At 37.3% G+C, this 7192-nt stretch overlaps 1 pseudogene; it reads left to right on the top strand.

The window, feature by feature from the left end:
• The first annotated feature begins 201 nt into the window (after positions 1-201).
• Positions 202-1343, top strand: LOC103734891 (annotated as a pseudogene).
• Positions 1344-7192: the final 5849 nt, after the last annotated feature.

Genomic DNA, 7192 nt, shown 5'->3' with positions numbered 1-7192 from the left:
AGGATAGGAGTTGAACTCTTGACTGAAGTTCAAGGAAGTACAACTATACAGCTGAATGAAATGACAAAGACAATTCAGGACTTGAAACATGAAATCACAAAAGAGAGAGAAATATTGTAGAAAACTCAGAATGAAATGAACATAGAATGGCAAAATTCAATAAGCCAATTTGAAATGGCAGAAGAAAGTCTAAAAAGTACAATGGATCAAATGACCAACAGAATATCAAGACTGAATGATAAAGTTGAAGACCTAGAAAGCTCAAGCAAAAGATACAAAATTATTATTATTTTCTTAAACTCAGGAATGGGCTTTCTATTCTTTCTCTTTCCAGGGACAACTGCATCTTCTCATACAATGCCAGCCTCACCCATGACACATAATGATGAAGTGAACAGATTTGGCCACTTGGGGCATCTGGTTATCAGGGCTGCCTTAAACTCTGGCAAAGTGGATATTGTTGCCATCAATGTCCCCTTCAGTGACCTCAACTACATGGTCTACATGTTCCAGTATGACTCCACTGACAGCAAGGTCCATAGTTCAGTGAAGGCAGAGAATAGGAAACTTGTCGTCAATTGGAAAGTAAACTCCATTTTTTAGGACCAAGATCCTGCCATTGTCAAATAGGGTGATGTTGCCTACTAGTGTCTTCACTACTGTGGAGAAGTCCCAGGCCCACTTCAAGAATGGAGCCAAAGGGGTCATGAACTCTGTCCCTTCTGCTGATGTATCCATGTTTGTGATGGGCATGAACCATGAGAAGTATGACAACTCACTCAAGATTATTAACAACACCTCCTGCACCACCAATTGCTTAGGTCCCCTGGCCAAGGTCTTTTCTGACAACTTAGACATTGTTGAGGGACTGGTGACCAAATTTCATGCCATCATGGCCAGCAGGAACACTATTGGTGGTCCTTCTGGGAAACTGACATGATGGTAGCCCAGAACATCATCCCTGCATTCACTGGCACTGCCAAGGCCATGGGAAAGTCACCCAGAACTGTACTGGAAATTCACTGTCAGGGCCTTCCATTTTCCTGCTACTACTATTTCTGTCCTGTATTTGACATGCTGCTTAGAAAAAGCTGCTAAATACAATGACATCAAAGAGGTGGTGAAGCAGACTTTAGAAAGACCATAAAGTCTATCCTGTGCTATACTGAGGACCAGGTAATATCCAGTGACTTTAACAGCAATTTCAACTCTTCTACCTTTGATGCTTTGATGGCATCACCCTCATTGACTACTTTGCCAAGTTTATTTCCTGGTACGACAACAAATTTGGCTGCAACAATAGGGTGATGAACCACATGGTTCACATGACATTCAAGAGGTAAGAAGTTCTGGACCACTCTCCCCTGCAAGACCCCCCCAAAAGAAGAAGAGAGAGGCTGCCAACTGGGGAAACACTGACCCAACTCTGATCCAACACACAGAGTGTATCCATCCCAGACCCCCAGAAGAAGGGGAGGGATTTTGAGAACCCTACTCTCCTGAGTACCATCAATAAAGATCACTGCATCCGCCTCCCAAAAAATAGAGGAAATAAATACACAGGAATGGAATATGAAAGAAATGTGGGCCATCATGAAAACAGTTAATCTGTTCATCACAGGAAAATAGTAAGCAGAAGAATCTCAGGTCAATGGCATTGTCCAGAACTTCAAAAGGATTATTGAAGAAAAGACATATCCATACAGATACAGAAGGCATACAGAACACCAAATAGACAGGAACAGAGCAGAAACTCCCCTAGGAATATCATAGCAAAAACACTAAATGTACAGAACAAGGAGAATATACAGAAAGCTGCTAGGGAAAAAAAAAAGGTTACATATAAAGGAAAACCCATCAGAATTACAGCTGACTTTTCAATGCAAACTGTAAAAAGCCAGAAGATCCTGGAATAAAGTACTCCAAGTTCTAAAATGATCAAAATTCTTTACCCAACAATACTGTCTAGCATAGTTGAAGAGGAAAAAAAATCCTCCACAATACAAACAGGCCGAAAAAAATCATGTCCATCAAATCAGCCCTACAGAGAATACTCTAGGCAGTACAGAACATGGAAGGAAGGAATGACTATACCAAAGAAGCTGCTGAATGAAAAGAATTGTATAATTTTGGAAATGCAAAATAGGATGAAGAACCCAAACAGAAAATAACAGTAACCAATAGATACCTTGCAGTAGTAACTTTAAATAACAATGGCTGCAATTTCCCCAATAAAAAGAGACATTAGAAGAATGGATTAATAAAGACAATCCATTTTTTATTGTCTTCAAGGAAATCGTATCAATTTCAAGCTTAGGTACAACCTTAGGGTGAAAGAATGGAAAAAATATATACCAAGCAAATGGCTGCTGAGTTACATGCATTTTTTACATGTTAATTACCATCAATTCTTCCAAGGTTCTTCCAAAAATTTGAAGATATTGTGGTTTTTCGAAATTGATTCTGCTAGATCGTCATGACCATGATACCAAAGCTATACAAGACAAAATTTAAAAAAAAATCCTATATATCTGATGAAAAAAATCAAGAAAGAAATAAAAGTAATCCTGGGACTAAATTGAAATGACAATACAACACAACAAAACCTCCAGGAAACATGAAAAGCTGTCCTAGGAGAGTAGTTCATAGCTCCAAACACCTACATTAAAAAATCGAAAAGAGCACAAACAAATGACTTAAAGGTACAATTCAATGAATCTGGAAAAAAACAAGAAAAACAAATACCAAATCCAGCAGATGAGAAGAAATAATAAAATTCAGAGCTGAAATCAATGAAATAAAAGGAATAGAAACAATCAATGAATCTAAGAGTCTAAGAGCTAGTTATTTGAAAAGATAAACCAGGTGAACAGATCTTTAGCCCAGTTAACAAAAAGAAAGGTCAAATGCAAAATCAACAAAATCAGAGATGAAAGGGAAAATGTCACAACAAACATTAAAAAAAAGACCCAAAACATTAGGACTATCTTAAAAATCTATACTCTATTACCATTAGAAAATGTTAAAGAAATGGTAGTATTTCTAAATTCCACATAATCACATGACTTAAACCATAAAGAGATCAATAACTCACCTAACAATAAGTAAAGGAATCAGAATAGTAATGCAAAGCCTTCTCAGTAAAAAAAGGCCAGGTCCAGATGAATGCACAGCAGAATTTTACCAGAACTGCTGACATCAATTCTACTTTAATTATTCAATAAAGATAGAATTTTTTTTAGATAGCTGGTCAGATACACATATCAACTTACAGCAGCTGTGATAGCTTGCACAAGTCCCATGCAAGCTCAAAGCAGTAAAAGAATCCCAACACAGACATGAAAAAATACTTAACAGTACTTTTGCAACGGACAACGGCTTGGAGAGGATCTAAATTCTACAACTGGTTAAAAATGGAGAATGAGTGTGTCTGAAATGCCCAACCCTAAGTGACATATCTACAATGTAACCTCTACACTTAAGACTCAGGGAGTACAGTTGAACCTAAGGGGGAAAGAATATTAGTGCATCCCTCCACTATCACCAGTGAGATTTCCTTACCCAGCAGAAGGTGATTAATACAGAAAGCCACAACTGGCCAAAGTTTAAAGACTCACAAAACTGCAGAATGCTTGTTCCTGAGCAGGACAGTTATATCAAATCTCAACAACCCAGAGCTCAAGAGACCATTGTGGAAGAGGCAGTAAAAATACTGCAAGAGCCAGGTATGGTGGAAGATCATAAGGAATGAGAGCTTTCTAGGCTTCTGGGAAGGTGCTCATAGTAGTTTACACAATGCTGTCAGCAAGCACAATACTCATGCAAAAGACCATCACAGAAGTGGAGAAATGTTAAGAAGTCTCAAACTTACTTGAGAAACTAGTGGCAACCCGTGACTACTGGGAGAGAAAAGTAGATTTTCTTTAAGGGATTGACAGTAGATAAATTAACCAGACTTCAGTGGACAGACTCACACCAAGTAACATTTGGGGACACTAACTTTGGTCGGTAGGCCTTAACACATATTGCAGAATGCATGAGGTCTGGTGGGGAGATATTAAGGATGCAGATAGGGGAGGGGGTTAAATATGTTCAAGGTGTATGGAATTCACAAAAATTCAAAAAAGAAAAAAGGAATGTAAGTCATATCAATTCGCATATGCATTAAACAATAAAAAATTAAGAAAGACCAATACTTATGTAGTAACTTATTCAAATTGGTTCCTAATGTGGATCCCTTTTACGTTTACCTTTTCATCTTTGACTTGCTTCTTTTCTTCATTATTTGAAGCAAAATCTCTCTATGTAGCTTAGTCAGGGAACTTACTATGTAGCACAGACTGATCTCAAACTTAAGGCATGCCTCCTACCTCATCCTCCCAAGTGCTGGACTTTACAAGTGTGAGCCATCATTTTGGCTTCACTTTCATTTTAACACATTTTCTATTTATGCCTAAATTTTTCCATATGGCAGCTACTCACTAAATATGACTATTTGCATTTTAATAAATTATAAGTGCAATGAGAAATCATTTCTAATTTTCAAAGCAATGCCATTAGAAGACTATGATATAAGGTATAAAATCCCATGGAAAACTGTAGCAGCCTATCATCAGTCATCACAAATAGCATGTTTTCTGCTGGCATTGACCTGTATTTGAATTTTCGCTCTGTACTTTCTCCAAATCCAAAGCATTCTTCTTTAAGTTTCTAGAACTTTCACTATATATTATCAATTTTTTCCTGTGTTTTCACAGATTTCTGTATCAATTTTTATCAAGACACTTTCTGCAAAACAGAAAATTGATTTACTTATTCTTCTTCAGTATACAGTATCCTAAGCACTTAGCACAGTGGGGCAAAAAATACTTATAAGGAAGTTTCACAATGAATGGTTGTCAATGAATGTTTAAATGAGATAGCATACTAAACCCTGTATGAAATACTTTGAATTAAGGCAGTTTGTTAATTGTACTTAGCAAAACCTTGTTGCAAGAGCAATTTCTAGTACCTAAGTTTTATTTGCTGTACAGAATTTCAGAACTGAGTGAGTGTGGTGGCTGTGTGTGGCAGGTGCAATAGCTCTCCTGTGTGAAATGTCATAAACACAATGCATTGGAGATGAGTCTTTCCTGGCAGTATGATAAACAAATACACAAGTGGAGAAATTCAACTGATTTGGCATTTGGGAGAAAAAATGTAGTCCATTCTTTCACTGAATGTGTATTAAAATGCATGAGATTCAATTTACTAGTGGAGGCAGAAGCAGAGCTTGCAAGGCAATGCATCGTGGCCAAGCATCCCCTCTGCTTTGTGTTAATTAATTTCCCAGGGTTATCGCTTTTTATTCTATTTGTAATGAAACATATATACATGGGCTGCCTGAGCTTGAAAATAGAAAGATCACAAGCTTGGTCATTGTGAAATATTTTGTCTCTCCATAAAAGTTGAATTGGTTGATATATAGAGAGGCTGGGACACCTGTGATTGCAGATTATACAGCACAGCAAGTGAATAGAAATGATAGTTGCTTTTGATAATTAAATATGACCTGTTTAGTACATTAAAAGCTTTCAACTCTTTCCGTCATAGGCTATTTGTACTTTTTGTGACAAATGGCTCATGTCTCTAGGCAAAAGCCAAATGTGGCTTCAAAATCCAATAGAATAATCGTTCTCCACTTTGCCAGTGTGTTTCCTGAAATGGTCCCTAATTTTAAATCTCCAATCCTTATGTTTCCATTCCATTGTGAAAGCTCAATTCTCACTGTTGTCAGCAGAAGCAGTTGCTCACTGTGCTGCAACAAGCCTGATGGATGGCTTTAATTCACTAGTCCCAGTCTGCCTTTACAATTGCTCAGAACCTGGGGAGAGCTAGCCACGCCATATAGTAATCAACTACCTCTGTGCTTCAACATCTGCCTCATCAGCCTGGAGGCATGGGGCTTGGTGCCAAAAAGGAGATAAAGAAGCATAGATTTCTCATTATTTCTTAATGCCAAACTTTAGTCTCATACATTAGACAGTTTTGAGTTAATAGCATTACATTACAATTTCCCATGTGCCATCACTGAACTCAAAATTTTTCATGAAATTTAAGTTTATAACAAAGCTTAATTTATATCCGTATGTGTGGTGAGGTATCCTTTTCAAAAAAAGTCTCTGTCTTCTGTAAATCCTTTACTATTTTCTGTAGTTTCTCTCTCTCCCTCTCTCTCCCTCTCTCTCTCTCTCTCTCTCTCTCATTATTGATCTTTTGGAGACTCATTATCACTATGTAGCTCTGGCTGGACTGGGACTCACTATGTAAACCAGGCTGGCCTTATACTCACAGAGATCTGCCTGTGTCTGCTGCTGGAATTCTGGGATTAAAGGCATGTATCACCACACCCAGCCTTATAATTGTTGTTTACAAATCAATTTATTGAATTTTATTACTTACTTCTACATATACCATTATTGCCTCATACTTACAAAGATTCCAAAAAAGAAGTGAAATGACCCTAACCAGTGGAATATTGGGCAGGATAAATTGATTTCAGTCCTTGTCTGTTACTGCTCTCGTCATTCTCATTGAAATCAGCTGTATTCAAATTTTTCTGGATTACCCACCATATTCTTTTATAAGAAAGAATAAAAAAGCTTAAATTTGGAAAATTTCTTTCTGAGCTAATTCACAAATATCTCTGTGGTGAATATACAGTTCCAATATGGTAAACTCCAGGAACCACAGGAAATATATAGCCATATGTGCCTCAAGGTATTTAACTAAAAACTAAGAACTGTCTATAGTCCCTCATGAAAGGGGGCTCATGAACTTTTCCCCTTCTATGATAAAATGTTGATATGCCCAATCTTGTGTAGATCTTGTGCAGTTTAAGTAATAATATCTACAGTGCTTTCAATAGTACAATGGCTATGTCATGTCCAGAAGATAACTTTTTGCAATACACCTCCTCATTATCCAGCTCTCACATTGTTTCCACCACCTTCTTTTTTGATGTTGTGTCACACAAAACACATACACACACAAACACCCCAAAGTCAGGAAAACAGCAGGAGGACTTGTTGAGAAAGGTTAAGATTTTAGTGGGAAAGTATGGGATAATAAGAGAGAGTAATTGAATTGGTCATGAAAAGCACTAAAATTCATCAAATGCATGTATGAAGCTGCCAAGAAATGAAAAACAAAT

This window comes from Nannospalax galili, unplaced genomic scaffold (assembly GCF_000622305.1).
Source record: "Nannospalax galili isolate Female #2095 unplaced genomic scaffold, S.galili_v1.0 scaffold75, whole genome shotgun sequence".
In the NCBI taxonomy this organism is placed as follows: Eukaryota; Metazoa; Chordata; class Mammalia; order Rodentia; family Spalacidae; genus Nannospalax; species Nannospalax galili.
The sequence above is the reverse complement of the archived record's forward strand: the minus strand, read 5'-3'. Positions and strand labels throughout refer to the sequence as shown.